Source organism: Lissotriton helveticus, chromosome 3_2 (genome assembly GCF_964261635.1).
Source record: "Lissotriton helveticus chromosome 3_2, aLisHel1.1, whole genome shotgun sequence".
NCBI lineage: Eukaryota > Metazoa > Chordata > Amphibia > Caudata > Salamandridae > Lissotriton > Lissotriton helveticus.
This window is the reverse complement of record NC_136062.1, coordinates 354986192-355005089: the sequence shown is the minus strand read 5'-3', so window position 1 is coordinate 355005089 and position 18898 is coordinate 354986192. Positions and strand designations below refer to the sequence as shown.

Genomic DNA, 18898 nt, shown 5'->3' with positions numbered 1-18898 from the left:
CCATGATTCTTAATGTACATATTGTAGTTTGTGTTTGTAGTCTTTGTCTTTTCTTTGACACCCGTCTCCCTCTTTATAACCATCCCATTTATGTTATCTACCAAACTGCTTATGTCTGAGCTGTGTACTGCAAAACATGTTGCTATGAACAGTATTTCTTGACAACATGCTTTTGCCATGGAGATAAATAAATTGACTAACCGCCAATGGCTATATGGGCATCTTTTTTATTATTTATTTACACCTATTTTTCATAGTTCTCGGACAAGACATTATTTCAATTCTTTTCAAAAACAGAAAACTATTCAATATTATACATATGTTCACATTAACAGTACTCAAAACCGCAAACCATTTCTCTTGTACCCTCTAACTGCAACAGGAGACATTTCTCCCAGCTAAGCGCAGACTGCATCCAAGAAAGTGTATAGACGGTGTAAAACAGCGGCGTCGGTATACCAAAGGGCACACTCTTGCACGTTACATCATTACTCTCCCCCGACATCCATCAGTCTTTGCTACCACTGCGGCCAAACAGGCTATAGGGAATGGCTCCACTGGAGGGATGCACTAGGCAGAGTAACGCGTCATCTCATACCTGGCTATATGTTCGAATGACCATTCCAATTCCTATTAACTGATCTACTGATACATATTAAAATGAATTGTAGCTCCATATGAATTCCCACAGGGCCACCTCCTTATTCTCTAATAATAATTATGCTGGTTCAGAAAACAACGTGGGATTATTTTGGGAGTACGGAGATTGGTTGCAGATCCATGCACACATCAGATCACCAGCAATAATGCTATAAGAGAACCTTTGTTTTCCACAATTTGTCAGTCGAGGTTATTTGTAGCTACGTAGATGTGGTCTCCCAGAACGAACCCAATATCAAAGTGCATAACTGCATTCTGTGCCTTTTTCAGCCAGGTGATATCATTTTTAATGAGGCTAAGATAGATCGAGGTTATATAGTTCAGACTTATTTTATTTCAAAAGTTTTATATATTTATTTATTTTAGGAGTTTTATATAGCGCTTATACGACCCAAGGGGTATCAGAGTGCTTTACAACAGCACACATGAATAGAAGCATAAACAGTAAAGTACAATGATACATCTAGATACTGGAGGTTACATAGTTCGAGGGGAAAACAAAAAGTTGGTTGGTTATTGTCCAGAAGCTTCCTCTCTGCCAGTGTGAAGAAATCAACCACAGCAATATTATACCTTATATTTGTTCCTTTGTTTACTGTTTTAGTTTTTTTTTTTTTTTTCTCCTTTTCTCAATTACTATGTTTATTTCATGTTGTCCTCTCTACCAATTTATTGTAAAGCGCTCTGATATCCTTCGGGATTTTGTTCGCGCTATATAAAACTTTATAAATAAAATTAAAAAAATAAAAATTCTTTTAGCTGTCTCTTGAAATTCGTGAAGGAGGGGTTAGTCTTGATGTGAATAGGGAGAGAGTAAACAACACAAGAAAAAACTGGTGGTCTAGTAGGGAACAATAAAAATGCAAAACTCACAGAACACAAATAGTAACAAATCATATATTTATATGACCGCTAAATCGTAGTGTAATAATCCTGACATAAGGACAACTTCATGACAGAAGAAACCCTGAGGAGGGGAAACGGGAAATAGAGGATTTCCATCAACTGCCCTTAGTGACCAGTGTCATCATTTGGAAGTCCAAAGGTGCCCCTGTCACCTCAGCTCTTCTGGCAGCAAGCCAAACGCTAGTGAACTAGGCGTAATGTGAGACCAATGATAAACAAATGACAATCTGAGTATCTCAAAAAGTATACTGACCAGACTAGTCAACAGAAGCAGTTGAAAGATAGAATAGTGAATAGAGGTGAATTAAAAAAGTCCAACAGTAGTCCAAAATACATTTATTGGTGACCATTGGTGAACTTATTAAAAAAACACAGTGTCGGTTTTGAATTTATCTACCAAGAAAATGGTCTACTAGTTTCAGCCGTATTGGGCATAGGAACCCCGGCTTTCTTCAGGACCCAGTTAGAAAAGCTACTGCAATCAAGTGTAAGTTTTAAATAGTGAAAACAAAAGAATGAAAAAACCACAATGTAATTACAAGTGATCAGTCACAATACCTCTACACCGGATGATAGATTCATTCATACCTATCCAATGTGAGGTAACAAGCCTCACTTCACCTGGCACTGACTCAGGTCAAAAGGAGACACCGCCCTCCCCGTCGATACCTCGGGTAAGAACCTGAGGCAGGGGGAGGTGCCAGACTTTAGGGGCGTTCCTTGAGGAAGAGCGGGAGAGGTTTTTTTTTGTTTGTCTTTTGGGGGGGATTAGGAGGAGCGAGTTGGAGCTTCTTAGGTTTCTCAATTGTCCTGCTTTAGTTCTTTGGCTACAAGGTAATTCGGTTTGCCTGTGTGTAGGGCTTTATGGGTGAGACAGGCTGTTTTGAAACAGCAGCGTGCTTCGATAAGTAGCCATTTTAGATCCTGCAATGCAGGGGTGATGTGGTCGTGTTTCTTGGAACCTATGACCATTCTTGCTGCTGCGTTTAGGGTGGTTCTCATGGTGAGTATGTGTGTTTTAGCTGCCACAGTTAAAGTGGCATTCCATAGTCAAGACAAGTCTGGACAAAACTAGACCTTGGGTTGCGATTTTTAGGTCATTGGGGGGTATGAAAGGCTTTATTTTGTTGAGGAGTTTCAGGCTGTAGAAGGCGCCTTATGAGGTGGAGCTTATGTGGGAGCTCATGGTAAGTCTTGTGTCCAGAGAGATGCCTAGAGATTTAGCTGAGATTGCTGGGGTAAATTCAGATGACAGTTCACTGTTGACCCTACTTCTATTTTGCACTGGTGTTTGGTAATTTGCTGATTGATCTTTGTAATTTTGTGATTCTGGGGATAAACATATTGTATTACTCCGTTAACTTGTGGTATACAGGACATGTTGACTTCCAAGAAAATAGCGATATTCTTTACATGGTATTATGTACAGTTGAGGCACTGATGAAGGATCGTTATTGAAGATAGATAAAATGTTAATTACTGATAAATACTGCTAACTGTAGATTTCTCACCTTATAATATCCTCTAGTAGTCAGACTGGATTCTAAGATTATTTGTCGCAGTGCTCACATAAGCTGCTAGGTGACGTCATGCTGCTTCCTATGTGAGCTCCTGAACACCTAGGAATACACCAAGTGGAGCTGCACATAGCGCTGCCTCTGCGACCTAACATTATTTGTGCCTCCCCGACCCCCTCGATCCCATGGATCCAGAGCTCTGCTGCGCTCGCAACCTTTTTTTCCACAGGGTGCTAGGGTGTCCCACTGAAATTGAAAGGACTTAAGCTGTGCCTTGACTGCAGGAATCAGATGTCTGGGCTCAAAATACAACTTTTGTGATAAGGTTGCCTTTATGCATCCGAAGGTGATTCGAAATAGGCAGGCAGGTGCATTTATGTGTCTCTGAACACAACAGTTTGCAGATCTTGCGCAGATACTGCTCCAAGTCACGGCCCTGGTCACAGGGCCATTCCAGCAACTGCTCCCCCTGCTGGCTCGAAGTCCACCGGTAAGTCGTAGTCCAAGTCGAAATGCAAGCATAAAAAACTATAGATGAGACTTGTTACCATGCACCCACTCTAACTACACAAAGAGATGGCATAAGGGTATTGAGATGTCAGTCACACTCTATTGAAGTCACCAGACACAGAGCTGATCCGTCAGTTGATCCCGATGTGCCCTTAATTTCTCAGGCCATTGTCGACCCCGTAGCAAAGAGGCCATGCTGCATATTTTCAGTGCTCATGCGGCTCCCTCGAGTGCACCTTGGAGCCTTATGTTAACGCAGGGCCCTCCAGTCAGGTTACTGCCAGCTGGTCTCTTTCCAGTGCGGTCTGTTGACTTGGAACCTGTTACCCTATCAACGTCTGTGCAGACTTCTAAACTGGCCCTACAATACATGCGGGTTCCCACCATCCCACCGCTGGCAAAGGATGATTTAGTGCCCACACCCATGTGAGATCCTGAACTGATGTTGTAAGAGGTCACAAAGGCGTAACCCATTGTCAGGTACCCTGACTTAAAGCCTTTCCCTCTACCCCGCACCAACTCTCAGCGGCACAATTATAGTTTTAGATCTGACTCTGTTCCGGTGCCAGAGCACAGTGCTCCCTAGGATATTGATGATGATGGTGGTGGTGGGGAGGCTGCTTTGCTCCCTCCTCATTACACTGATGATGCCTTATATCCTGATCTTCAAAATGCTAGTGGATCATCTAAGTTGACTCGCCACTGGAACTTCAGCAGAAGCAGTGCTCATTTGCAGTGGTGGTTCAGTTACATTGTTTTTACAGCTACCTTGATGGCTATTTCTTCGAATCCATGTTCTTGTCTGCCTGTTAGCCTGCAGATAGCCTGACATCATAGATGGGTGCCTGGTTAGCCAGACTTTCTCACCTAGCATCCTATTCCCAAGAATCTTTTTTTACAGTCCTCCACCAAAAGGATTGATTTCTTTGGAACAACATATGTTTTTCTCCATCAGCTTGGTTCTGTAATCTGTAAATGTAGTCTGTCTGTTGAGCTGCTGCATCCATGCCGTTTGCGACATGGCAAGCGAGATTTTGATGGCTGTCCTGGAGGACCCTAGGGCCTCTTTGGCCCGCATGAGACATGATGGACAGGACACAGCCAAAAATGTTTTTCGAGTTTCTTTGAATACAACAGACTGCATTTGCAGGACACTCGGTACCAGTGTTGTCCTCTGCAGACATGTCTCGATGAGGTACACGTTTCTCTGGCCTTGTTCGGGCTTATCTGATGGGTATGCTATTTCATGGGTCTCGCCAGGTTTGGAGAAAAGGTGGACTCCATTTTGAACTCATTAAAGAATGTAGAGCTACACCACGTTTTGGGGGTGTTAGGATATTGCCACTGCAGTTCCTCACCAGCTCAGGAAATTTAGGAGCATCTCCAGGGGACTGAGGTAAGGCACAACCTTACCAGCCATTGATTGGAACAGACAATCCAGTCCTTTTGGTGCTATGGACACTGATCTGGCAGACAGCATGTAGGCCAGCAGCGGCATCATTCCTCAAACTCCTCTTCCCCTGTTACCACAGACAACGAGCAGCTATATTATGCCCTTAGGCTCCTGCACTTCCTCCTGTGTTGGCGATCCATTACATTCAACAAATGAGTCTTGCGTTGTTTTAAAAGACAACACCCTACGTTTTCTTACTTCAACACCCAGTATTCTTCCAGCATCAGATCAGTTGTCAGCAGACCATTCGTCTACCCTGCGGCTGGAGTTACGCCTGTTACTCTCCATGGGTGTGGTAGAATGGGTGCTGTGCATGTAGAAGGGTGGGGGTTATTATTCCAATTATATCCTTGTCACGAAGAAGGAATGGTGCCCCAGACCTATACTTGACCCTGGTCCTGTACGCCTGACTGAGGAAGGTCAAATTGAAAATGCTCACATTGGCCCACCACCTATCCGCTCTGTACCCGAGCGACTGGATGGTGTCCAGGGACTTGCACAAAGCATATTGTTATATACCCATCCTGCAGCCCCACAGATATCACCTGTGGTTCAAGGTGAGCAAGGAGCATTTTCGGTTTACTGTTTGCTCCCCTTTGGCCTCACCAGTGCCCCATGGATGTTTCATGAAAGTGATGGTGGTAGTTGCTGCACATATTCAGTAGTTGGTAGTCCATGTACCTCGACAGCCGGCAGCATGGCTGCTGAATTGAGTTTGCCACAATCAGTCAGTCATGGACTACCTCCGGAAGATGGCAGACATTAGTCCATATTGGGTTTCACCATAAACGTGCCAAAGTCTCACCTGAATCCTTTGCAGAAGCTTCCAATCATTTGGATGATCGTGGACACAGTGGAGTTAATGCCTTTTGCTCCGCAGCAGCAAGTCCAGGAGATTTTTACTTTGATCCCGATGTTTCAGGCTGGATCCTTGAATATGGTGAGGATGGCTTTGAAGTTTGTTGGCCTTTTATCCTTGGCATCCCCTTGTATATAGCGACAGGTGATACCTGCAAGCCTTCCAGTGGTAACTGAAATCTTAATGGTTCTGCATACAGGGCGCATGCCCAACATTATCCAGGTCCCAAATAAGACAGCTCGGGATCCACAGTGGTTGCTGATCGACTGTTATTTGTTCAGCGGCAGGCATCATTGCTCGGTTGGGGCGGTTACCTTGGATTTGTGGAGCATCAATCTTCTGCAGCTGCAGGATATTCACCTGGCAAACCCTCAAGGTCAGGCCAGTGTAGTACCACTACCATGTGGTACTGCAACAAGCGGGGGGAGTGTGCCAGGTGATTTTGTGCCTGTGCAGATTATTGGAGCATCCTAGCAGGGTCCCTGAATTCCAGGGTGGGAAAACTGAGCAGGCGTAGTATGGCAGCTCGCAAGTAGGATCTTCAGAGTTAGTGCATGGCATCTACCACCAGTAGCGAGCACCCTGGTTAAATCGTTTCATCACAGTCGGGAAAGCATAATGTCAAGTATTTTACGCTTTGGAGTTCCCGTAAGAGCATGCGGTAGGAGACGCATTCTGGACGAAATGGAACGGGGACTCCTGTACGCCTCTCGTCACAACCACTCTTCCTCGCGTTCTGAAGAAGATCAAGAACAACCGAACCCCAGTCCTTCTAATTGCCCCCAGATTGGGCCAGCGGTATGTGGTTCCTGAGACTCCTGCTCATAAGCAAGTACCACACAGTCATGTTGCATTTTAACAGTGAGACCACATGTACGGATTCTTGTGAGTGCCAAACAATAAGTAAGTCTCTCTTTGCTGACCTAAGTTGAGGAGAAGGTTTATACAGGGTAAACCTCTAGCTGCAGTAAAGGCCAGACCACCGCCTTGGATGCCCTTATGAGGCGCACAGAGTACCTTAAACTGAATGCGCTGCCACACACACAGGCACCTGTAGTTTTAGGCCCACTGCTCTTGGTGGGTTTAGGCTAGGCTCTTGTTTCCTTGGCAATGAAAATACTACTTCCATTAAAACTGTGTTACCAACTGAAGAATGCAAACTATAAGCAGGTGTGTGATACCGATTATATTTCACCCTTGTAGCATTTCAATTATTACTGACCGACCACGACTTTTAAAGTGAAATCAAATATTTATGCTTTGAAAGTCATGTTGCATATAATATGTTTGCCCCAGTATTGGAACTTTCATAGATTCCCATGCTTTGTATCATTCCCCGTCGTCGGACTGGGAGTCTCGGTAATAAAAAATATCATAGTAGTAGGTACAAAAGAGAAAGGAAAGGCCTAGGCCTCATTCCCTTTTGTAACATATCAGCCTCTTTTTGTAAAAGAGACCAAACTCTAGGCGTCAGCCAATCAGAAGAGCCTCACCCTTAGAACCTTCCTGAAGGAACCTCAGAGCCTCAGATTTTCTACTGCACGTTGTGCTAGGGAGTCTCCATTGAGCTCTGCTCTATTTCTACTCTTTAAAACTCATTTCTACAGATATTTCTTCAGAATTTTCTTCAGATTTCTTCAGGAAACTCTTTCTTCTTCAAAATGTCTGAGGTTGAGAAGAAGAAAGCCCTTTTCAAGCCCTGTTCCACCTGTGGGAAGAAAAGGCTGTTTGTGGAAGACAAACACAAGGATTGCATCTACTGCCTGTATCCAGATCACAAGGCAGAGGACTGTAAGATTTGCCGCACTCTCTCCACCAACACCTTGAGAGATCGTGCTGGAAGTCTTCTTACATGGTTGCAGAGGCAGAAGGAAAGGAAACATGGAGTTTCCAGTGATGAGGAGGAATCGGCGTCCTGTGCTTCCTCTAGAAGGTCAGTGAAAAGGGGTAGAGGTTCCCCAACTTCCTCTATTGGGCGCCCCTCTAAGGCTTCAAAGAAGACCCCCAGGGAGTCTGATGGCCGGGGTTCAGGAGGTTCCCCCCACCACAGTGGGTCGGGCAAGGCAGAACTGGTTTCGCCTCCTAAGGGTGAGAAGACAGACCCAGCCTTCAAAAGACCCTCTTCACACTCTTCAGAGAGGAGTTCCAAGTCCTCTACGACGAAGACTTCGTCGACGGTGGCTCCGTCGACGACGAAAATGAAGCCCAAGATCCAATTGGTCCCGTCGACGGGCTCGTCGGCGGGAGCGTCGACGACGAAAGCTTCGTCGTCGTGTACGAAGAGCTCGACGACTGCGGCGTCGACGGGAAGTATGCCGACGACATCGTCGACGAAGGCGAAAACATCGTCGACGAAGAAACCATCATCGTCGACGACGGTGTCGACGACGGCAGTACCGACGACGACGTCGTCGACGAGTGCTTCGACGACGACAACAATTTCTACATCGACGGCGGGCTCGTCGTCGGTGGCGTCGACGACGACATCTACTATTCCTATCTCGTCGACGAGGATTTCACCGGCGTCGACGGACCAACCAACGATACTGGCTGCAGAGAGAAGGGTAACAATATCTCTCACAAGGATCACGCCTGAAATGACATCCCCAAGGAGGGTGACCTCATTACCCCCAACGATGTTGCTAGACCAGGAGTACTCTGAGGGAGACGGTCAGGATGGCTTTGATTATGCGAATAGCCCATCTCAGCTTCTCATTAAAAGTCAAGAGACGGACTCAAAGGAGGCATATGGACAAGGTGGAGGTGACTACCCACAAACAGACCACTTAATGGACTGTGAATCACAAGACATGGTTTCAGTCCCGACGTCCTTCCTGCATGACCTGCACAAGATGTTGCAAGACTACAAGTCCAAGGCCGAGCGACCAGCGCCGAGGAGGTCTACTCCGTCAACACCAGTAAAGGGCCACTCTTCAATTGTCCCTCCTGTACACCCAGTGCAGACTCCTCCTCAACCACAGCGGCCAGTGCCCCAGGCTGCGTCTGGAACAGCAGATGATCCGGATGGGGATCATGATAATGATACGGATGCGTCATCCGGTGATAATCAGGACTCGGATCAGGAAGGGGATGAATACAATGACTACATCATCCCGGATCCAGCTTCGCCCCACCAGGACCTAGGTGATTCTCCTCCTGCTGACATTGGCAGTTTTCACCAACTGATGGAACGTGCAGCCGGCCGATTTAAGTTGGTATTGCCTGCGCAAACCACAGACTGTTTCTTGTACGATTTTAAAGACACTCACCGCAAGACTACGAGGTCCATTCCAATTGTGGACCATCTATGGGAGGAGGGTTTGAAGACCATGAAAAACCCACCGACGGTGGTCCCTGTGCTACCGCGCCTTGACAAAAAGTATAAAGCGCCGGAGGATGGACCGGCTGCCCTGACAGGTCATCCCAAACCGGACTCTGTAATCTCACAAGCGGCGCAAAGGAAATCACGGAACCCTTCTGCTCCCTTGACAGCCCCTCCTGACAAGGATGGACGACGGCTGGATAACACAGGCAAGAGATTTTCATCCATTGCTAGCCTTCTGGTTCGCGCCGCCAATGCTTTGGCAATATTGGGACGATATGATCGCCAGTTATGGTGCGATATAGCTCCCTATTTGGATCAGCTTACACCAGAAAACGGGCTGGAAGCCAAGAAAACCTTGCAAGAAGGTGAAGCGGTCTCCATGGAGATAATAGACTGTGCCATGGACATTGCCACAACGTCCTTTAGGGCTTTGGCAGGAGCGGCAGTATTAAGACGCCAAGGGTGGCTAAAAGCGACTTGGTTTCGGCCAGAAATCCAAAACAAGGTCCTTGATCTACCTTTTGATGGCGAGGCACTCTTCGGCAAATTGATCGACGACACGCTGCAAGACATCAAAAAGGACACGGAGACAGCTAGATCGCTCGGAACACTCCAGTGCCGCAAAACTCCTTTTAGGGGCACAAGAGGCAGAGGTGGCACCTACAGAGGCGCATACCAACAACAGCGCTATTCTTCGAACAGCTCTGGGTACCAGCCGAATCGCCAGTCATACCAACAAAGGCGGGCCAGTCCTCTGGTTATTCACGGCCTTACAACAAAGGCAAGCAAGCTGCCCGTGGACGAGACTCGTCCAAACGCCAATAGCGGCCTTCTGGCTCTGCCTACTGCTCCCTCTTCCGAGAGATCATCAGTTGGAGGCAGGGTGTCAAAATTCCTTCTGAACTGGTCCCAAATTACATCGGACCGTTGGGTGCTCAACATCATCAGACGGGGACATACTTTGGAGTTTACGGAAGTCCCTCCACCCAGACCCCCATCAGCCATCCCTTCAAAACATCTGCATCTCCTGCGGCTAGAGGTACAACAAATGCTCCGCAAAGGAGCGATAGAGCCGGTCCCCTCCAATCAACAGGGCCACGGTTTCTATTCCAGGTTCTTCCTTGTGAGAAAAACGCAGGAGAAATGGCGTCCCATCCTGGACCTCAGGGAGCTAAATGCCTATCTCATCTCCTTATCCTTCAGGATGGTATCCCTACAGGACGTTTTGAAAATGGTCAACCCGGGGGATTATATGGCCACACTCGATCTGGAGGATGCATACTTCCATATCCCGATTCACCCAGCGCACAGAAGGTTCCTACGCTTCACAGTAGCCAAGAGCCATTTTCAGTTCAGAGTCTTGCCGTTCGGCCTTGGCTCTGCTCCAAGGATTTTTACGAAGGTGCTGGCACCTGTAGCAGCATTTCTGCGGAAAAACCACTTCCAGGTCTTCCCTTACCTGGACGATTGGTTACTAAAGGCCCCGACCAGAGCATTAGCGCAGGACGCGGTGCAGGCTTGCACCACTCTGTTCCAAAATCTGGGTCTCACCTTGAACATGGAGAAATCCACGCTGCTGCCGTCACGGACAGCGCGGTTCCTGGGAGCGATGTTGGATTCGCGGCTCTCAAAGGCATTTCCTACTCGAGAAAGGGTACAGAAACTGCAAAGATTAGCAGGAAGCCTTCAAAGAAAAAAGTGTCTTTCTGTACGCAGCTACAAGTCGCTGTTGGGGGTGATGTCATCTTGTATACCCCTGATCCCGCACTGCAGGCTCCGGATGCGCCCCCTACAGGAGCAACTGGACCTCCAGTGGCAGCAAGTGCACGGATCGTTCGACGACAAAGTAATGGTCACTCGAGAGATGAAGGAGGCAGTGCTTTGGTGGTCGAATCCGCAGAACTTATGCCAAGGTCTATCCTTCGCAAGCGTTCCATCACCTCACATACTGACGACGGATGCGTCATTGGAGGGATGGGGAGCAGTGATGCAGGACCTGCAGGTCAGCGGCCATTGGTCTCCAAGCGACCAAAAGCGACACATCAACCTGTTGGAGCTGAGAGCGATCAGGCTAGCCCTTCAAGCCTTTCTTCCGCATCTCCAGGGTTCACAGGTGCTAGTCAGGACGGACAACACCACGGCTATGCATTATGTGAACAAGGAAGGAGGGACGAGGTCACTCCCCTTGTCGCGAGAGGCTCAACAGATTCTGGAATGGACAATTCTTCACGGAATTTCTCTAAAGGGGGAGCACTTACCAGGAGTGCTCAGCGAGGGCGCCGACAGGCTGAGCAGGCTCGCCTCAGTCAGTCACGAGTGGGAGCTGAAACAACAAGTAATAGATCTACTCTTTCAAAAATGGGGCACACCAGAGGTGGACCTTTTTGCGACGCCGACCAACAAAAAGTGCCTAGCCTACGCCAGCAGGTTCCATCACCAAGGCTCATTGGGCAATGCCCTATCGATAGCCTGGACAGGGAGGTTTCTCTATGCATTTCCACCGATTCCCCTGCTTCCTCGTCTCCTCAGGAAAATGAGGACGGAACCATGCAAGCTCATCCTTATAGCCCCGGCATGGCCAAGACAATTCTGGTACACCGAGCTCCATCTGCTATCGCTAGTACCTCCGATAAAGCTGGAAAATGTTCCGGATCTCCTGGCAATGTCCGAAGGACAAGTTTGGCATCCAGACCCAAGATCGTTGCACCTGACTGCATGGCTCCTGACCAGCGAGAATACATGAATGTTCCTCTTTCCAATGAGGTCAAAGACATCCTCTCTCAGGCAAGGGCTCCGTCCACAAACAAAACATACAGACTAAAGTGGAAAAGATTCTGTATCTGGTGCAAAAAAGAAAAGATTGATCCTTTCACGTCAAAACCTCATCAGCTCCTACCTTACCTACTCTCGCTAGCTAAGTCTAATCTGTCCCATTCTACTATCAAGGTTCATTTAGCGGCGATTTCGAGATTCAGAAGATCTGATTCTGGTCCTTCGTTGTGGTCTGCAAGAATTATCAAACAATTCCTCAAAGGCCTGTTCAGGGTCTATCCGCCAGTGCGATCTCCTCCTCCAACATGGCATCTAAACTTAGTTCTGGCTCAACTAATGAAGGGACCTTTTGAGCCGATTCACCGCTCAGACCTAAAATTCTTATCATGGAAGTTAGCTTTACTCTTGGCCCTCACATCAGCGAGGCGAGTGGGGGAGATGCAAGCCCTAACTATCCAAGAACCGTTTTTGCAGTTCAAAAAGAACACTACCATCTTAAGGACGAACCCAAGGTTCATTCCCAAGGTCCCCACTGACTTTCACCTAAATGAGCCGGTCATACCAAAGACATTTTTTCCGAACCCAGTCACTCCAGCAGAAAAGACATTGCACACTCTGGATTTGCAACGCTGTCTAAAGTTCTACATGGACCGAACCAAAGACTTTAGAAAATCTTCACAATTGTTCATTGCTTTCGGCGGTCCAAACAAAGGTCTCCCTCTGTCTAAGCAGGGGATCTCGAGATGGATTTCAAGTGCCATTCTGCATTGCCACAAGTTAGCAGGAAAACCTCTAGTGGGCAAGATCCGTGCTCACTCAACGAGATCAGTGGCTTCTTCTACGGCCCTCTTTGCGGGGGTACATATCAAGGACATCTGCAGAGCTGCTACCTGGAGCAGCGTGCACACGTTCACTAAGCATTATTGCTTAGAGTCATTGCAGCAGGATGATGCGGCTGTGGGCCAGGCTGTCCTGAGAAACCTCTTCAAGTGATGGGTGAGCTTTCCTTTCTATCCCACCTTCCATGGGTTACACATTTTGTAATTTTCTGGCTAATGTTATGGTATACTGCTTTACAAAATGTGTTTATGGTGTTTACTGCTTGCTATTCTGATACAAAGCATGGGAATCTATGAAAGTTCCAATACTGGGGCAAGAAAACAAGTTACTTACCTGTAACTTTGGTTCCCCAGTATTGGTAACTTTCATAGATTCCCATGCGCCCACCCGCCTCCCCGGGGAAAGCTCAGCCTTCAGCAAGTATGGTGTCTAGCACACTACGGCTACGAAAATCTGAGGCTCTGAGGTTCCTTCAGGAAGGTTCTAAGGGTGAGGCTCTTCTGATTGGCTGACGCCTAGAGTTTGGTCTCTTTTACAAAAAGAGGCTGATATGTTACAAAAGGGAATGAGGCCTAGGCCTTTTCTTTCTCTTTTGTACCTACTACTATGATATTTTTTATTACCGAGACTCCCAGTCCGACGACGGGGAATGATACAAAGCATGGAAATCTATGAAAGTTACCAATACTGGGGAACCAAAGTTACAGGTAAGTAACTTGTTTTCTTCTTTCTACTTATGGTCCATTTATTTGAAGGAATGTTTTTGTAGAACTTGGGAGTTGGCCATTAGCAAAGAATTATACAAAGGAGTGATATGATGGGTACTGGCGCTAACGGACTATTCCACCAAGTGTGTTTGAACCACATTTTCCGTAATATTTACAAGCGGTGCTTAAAGAGGAGGACGCGACTCACACTACTCCCCGAAACCCGATTACAGCATCAGGCAATGAACACACAAAACTCTCCCACACGCTATCATAGGTGTACAAGTCACATTAATAGTCCAGTAATACACACTGAACAAAGTTGGTCCCCCTTGCTTAACCCTTTCCATGCTTCGTCATCAACGTTACCTACCCTGTGCGGATGACAAGGTGAGCTCGTCATCTAATATGGTATTTATGAAAATGTCGCACACAGCGGGAAAAGCCGCCGCACGCATGCGGTTAAGTGATATCTTCTGTTTAGGCTACAGAAACTTGAAAAGAGGCTAAGTGGGACCAAAACAATAGAAAAGGAGATATTATCAAAGGAAGGAGAACCAACTCTGTGTGTTCAATGTTTATTACTGGACTGTTAATTTAACTTGTACACTTATGATAGCGTATGCTAGAGTTTTTTTTTATATTAGTAAAGAATTGTTTATATTTTTAGTAGTTTTAATCAGTTGTCCCCTATTTCGGCTCTTAGTTTAAGCCCATCCTACATAATTGGTATTCATGTTGATAGTTTATTCATTTGTTAACGTTTTAATTTGGGTACCCCGTGAAGTGTTAATGTGTAATTGTAATGGACTTTTAATTATTGTATCTCTTTTCCTAAGGAATTTATATAGTGCAATGGTTGATGTTGTTCATTATTGTAATGGCTGTGCTCTGCAGTAGAATTAAATTGTTTCGATTACCCTTTTAAATCATGGAAGCCACTTTCATCATCAATAATCGATAGAATCGATCATTTGTAAACTGTTTATCAAAAGGTGACTAAAAGGAGCTAATCCTCACATTTAGCGGCTCCAGCTACCTCTAACGTAATAGTTACAGGTAAACCACTTAATCTGAAGAATTGCAAAGATCTGTAACGTGCAACTCATAATACATTTTCAAGCATCTTACTGTTACTTAAATACAATAATGTTTTAAAATGTAGAAAAAGGTTTTCAAGCATATTAGAGAAATACATATTTAATGTATAGACAGGTCTGCGATATAGACCAGATACTGTCAGACTAGTCTAAACTAATACAGGTGATGAGATGTCAGACTTCACATTGAATAAATGCTTTTATTTTAAATAGAGCGAGAGCAAGAGTGTGCTTGCCTCTATCCATATTTCGTACACTCGCTCCCAACATTTGCTACAAGAGTGCTGCATGATTTCCTGTCCACACAGTCTTTTTTTAATTTAAGGACCTCTTCTTTTAATATGTTACCCTATTAAACTAAAACATCAACTTTGAACATGCGCATTGTCGTGTTTTTGGGGGGATCTGATTATTGCTTTTTACATTAACAAATAAACACGCATAGTTACAGCATATATATCAGAGAAGAGTGTACACTGGGATGACATATAAGCACAACAGCAAACAGACATGTATCACAAGTTACATATAATGTCCCATCCTCATTATGAAATAGACGAACACATTGTATCAGGCTGTGTACATTGCTGATAGCGTTTAAGTTTCATTAGAATGGAAAGTTCTTAAACTGTTAAACCAACTACCCTCAGGCAATTTCCCTTCCTAAAGCATATAATGATTGTCAGATCAACTAGTCAACAAGCAGTTCTTGACATTACATTCTCCCATTCTAGAGTTTTAACTGTGTTATATCACTGTGCTTACCTCTTAATAAAAAGAGTTCAGGCTTGCACCCCACCCCCCGCTGAGTTTCGGCTTCCCATTCTATGATCCTCTCCTGATGAGTCGGGGTTTATAGCCATTTGGAAATGTTGAAAGGTAGGGCCGATGTCGACCAAGAACCTTCAGTGTTTACCCGGCGTTAGCCGCCTCTCATACCATTTAATATTACCAAACAAAGAGGCAGGCGCGCAAGACAGGAAGGCAGGAAGGCAGGAAACAGAGCCTGGGCTCTTATACATAGGTTTATGGTTTTATTACATACATTGCATCCGTAATGTTTCTTTGAAGGTCAGGAAAGACATCCTTGGAATCCCCGGTCCAGACCAGTTCCCACACATATCTACAGTAGAGTTCCCACCCCGATCTCAGCATGTGGTGGTTATCGCGCAGCTGGACATTCCGCTGGGAACGGAAAGTGGGTGGTCGGTCGGATCTGGAGGTGTGAGGGTATTGATTAACCACCGCTCCTCTGATGTGAGGCGAGGTCCTACTGTAGGGAGCAATAAACTGCATCTGTTGGGCTAGGTGATGGCCTGGGATTGGGCCGGGCAATCGGGCAGGGAGGAAGAGGTTACCAAAGGGCCTGTTCTATGAATGGGATGAAAGAGCGAGGGGGTAGGGGGTTCAGCACGGGATGTGGCTCTGAGACAGGGTCGTGTTTAGAGGTGCGTTTATGGCCCAAGCAGGAGAGACCGGGGGCTGTCAGGGCGCGGGGGAATGCTTGCGAGGCTGGGGAATGAGGGGGAGAGATGCGCAGGCTATTGGCAGTGGGCAGAGAGGTCATAACACACAAAATGGCTGCCACCTACGTTCGTGATGGGGCCTAAAAGGGACAAGATGGCGTGGCCACTGTTTCGTGATTTTCGCTTTACTTTCAACAGTGGCTGTGGTGAACATAAATGAACGCCGCTTATGTATACCTAATTTTAGTCATTTTCCACAGTCCGCCGTTTTTATCATAAGTTAGTTCATTCCTGTTCATGTCATAGGTGAGGATGTACAAGCTGACTTTAGTTATACAATTCGCTTTGGTAGACCGTATGCATTACAGGCAGATGGAAATAATTCTGTTATCAATGTAGACAGAATCGTACACAACCATATGTAGTCAATGTGATGAGCGGGGAGGCAGTGCATACAAGATTGCATTAGCTGTGTCATACATTAGACCTGGAGATGGGGACATCACTTAAATGAGGTAGGGGATTTCGTTCGAATACAAACATGATGTCATACAAAAATGTCCTGGCAGAATAAGGGCTATTAAGTACATCTCTTGAGGTCTGGACTCCGTGAGGATCAAAACTAGACAGCATGTTCATGTGCATAACTGGTGTTCTACAATCATCAAGGTACAGAGTTAACGCCTTCTTAGTTATCCATGTACAGTTGAATAGTGACCGATGTAAGGTTACGAAAGCTCAATTGGGTGTTAATCAATACAAAGTGGTTGGGAGAGGAATCCAACTTAATACAAGGGACAGTCAAGGGGTGGCAATGTTCAAAAAAGGGTTCGTCTTTCCAGTGTCTTATTTTCAGCGAGCCATCACTGGTAGGTTCTCATCGTTCTTCCTCTTTCGTTGGCACTGTTGAGCACCGGCGGTGGAGCTATGCGTCCAGCTCTACTTAAGATCTCGCGTTGCAGGGTGTGGCCATTCTTTTGCTCTCGGACCACAGTCCTGTTTGTCCTGTTACCTAACTAATCTATCATAGGTACCTTAGGCGGGGTACCCACATTCCGTTCTTCCTTCGTGACAAACCCTATTCTATCTTTTGTGCTGTGTTTCTTCTCAGAGTCAAGTTCAAAAAATTCCATATGCAAAAAGGGGGAGGGTGACGGGGGCGTGCTTTGGGAGGCCGAGGGAAGAGAGGGTGGAGTGGGATCAGATCTGAGACAGACCAAGGAGGGCAGAAATTTCAAGCAAGTGGGCCCATCAATCGGGCACAATGGGCTGGGACTTTCGGCACGAGCTCATCAACGTGCAGGGGCTTCTGGACAGCCCTTCTTTCCTTCATTTTCCATGCTGAGAATGGTGCCTTGCCCCGGAACTCTTTGCTCTGTGGCTCCACCTTGGTCGAGGTCATAGATATTCCCCGATCTGCAGCCAGGCTGTGCGTCACATCCGGCCCCTCTCCTCCGACGACTGCACGTTATCCTTAAATGAGTATAAAAAAACAAGTTTTAGAGAACTGGCAGGGGAAGACGTTTACACACTTTAATTTCTCTCCCAACCCCAAGTAGTTGGGGAAACGTTTATTGGTCACGATAGGGTGGATGCTTAGTAATCCTTACATCGGTGTATGCTGTTAACTTATGCATCATTGCTGTGGTTCAGGTTGGCAAGTATTTTCTATTTTCAAACATAATGTCTGTCTGGTGTTTTACTCCTGTTATATTTGCGAACGTGGCAAGAAGTCTGATATCTAAAATGTACATGGTTTTATCAAATTCAAACCGGCTCCTCCAGTAGAGACTCGTGTTTTTCTAAAACAAATCCTGCTGAGCTATATTTCTCTTCAAGGTCTGCTAATTTATAAAAAGAGTGAAGTGCTATTATCATGGGCTTACAGCTACAGTCTTTAAGATTTTCTGGGGCGGCTGGTACAGAACTGGGACCATTCTGGAGAAACGGGGACGTTTTGGACATTCTATTTTTGTGCAATGGACGGTGGTAATCTGAACGATGAGGGTGGTGTTACTAAAGTACTTAAAAACAAAAGCCACTGACATATAGTTCCCTTTTAAGGGTCAGATTAGGGGACATCAGTCGTCTTACCTGTCCTTTCTTTCTCAGCCAATTAAGTTCCATCATTTTACAGAAAGGAGAGGTAGTAATATGGCGAAATGCGATCGTTTTGTTTCTGTCAATTTTGTTCAAACACTGTTGTGTCTAAAGCCAATTATACCTGTACCGGCGAGGTACAGTGTCGTCATTTATTCAAAAGGGAGCAAGGGATCCCTCAGAGGGAGAGAGCGTCGTGCGCACCAAATAGGCTATTAGTACACGTACAACATAAAAAAGAGAGATAGAGAAAAACATGTATAATAATAGGCTATTCAGTGCACACACATATAGAACAGTACGGGTCAGTTTTACGTGTAAAAACGCAAGCTGAGGGAAAACATAAATTCATAGTTTATGTACACACAAATACCAGATAGGGTGCGACAGTACATACATCAAGTACGAAAACCTAAGACAAAACGCAGAGCTATTTTGGGCAAAAGGACTTTTTCATGCGTGTTGCGTGTTTTCAGTACTCCAATTAATTCATTTGGGGGTCGAGCTCTTTGTTCTCCCTCCTTCCTAATGGCAGACAATTTTTGTTGGTAACCTCGCTTCAAAAAAAATACTTACTCCTTTTAATTGGTCGGACACCAGTCCAGTCGTGCTTATACTCACGGTGGGGTCTTCCAACATCTAACAAATGATGATCCAAGCTGAGGTAAAGGAGGGGTGTTAGT

General features: G+C 45.9%; 1 protein-coding gene across 1 annotated transcript in view; it reads left to right on the top strand.

The window, feature by feature from the left end:
• PRMT3 (protein arginine methyltransferase 3) overlaps positions 1-18898 on the top strand; it is a 919521-nt gene that overhangs the window by 553560 nt on the left and 347063 nt on the right. The gene's annotated exons all lie outside the window — the stretch shown is intronic.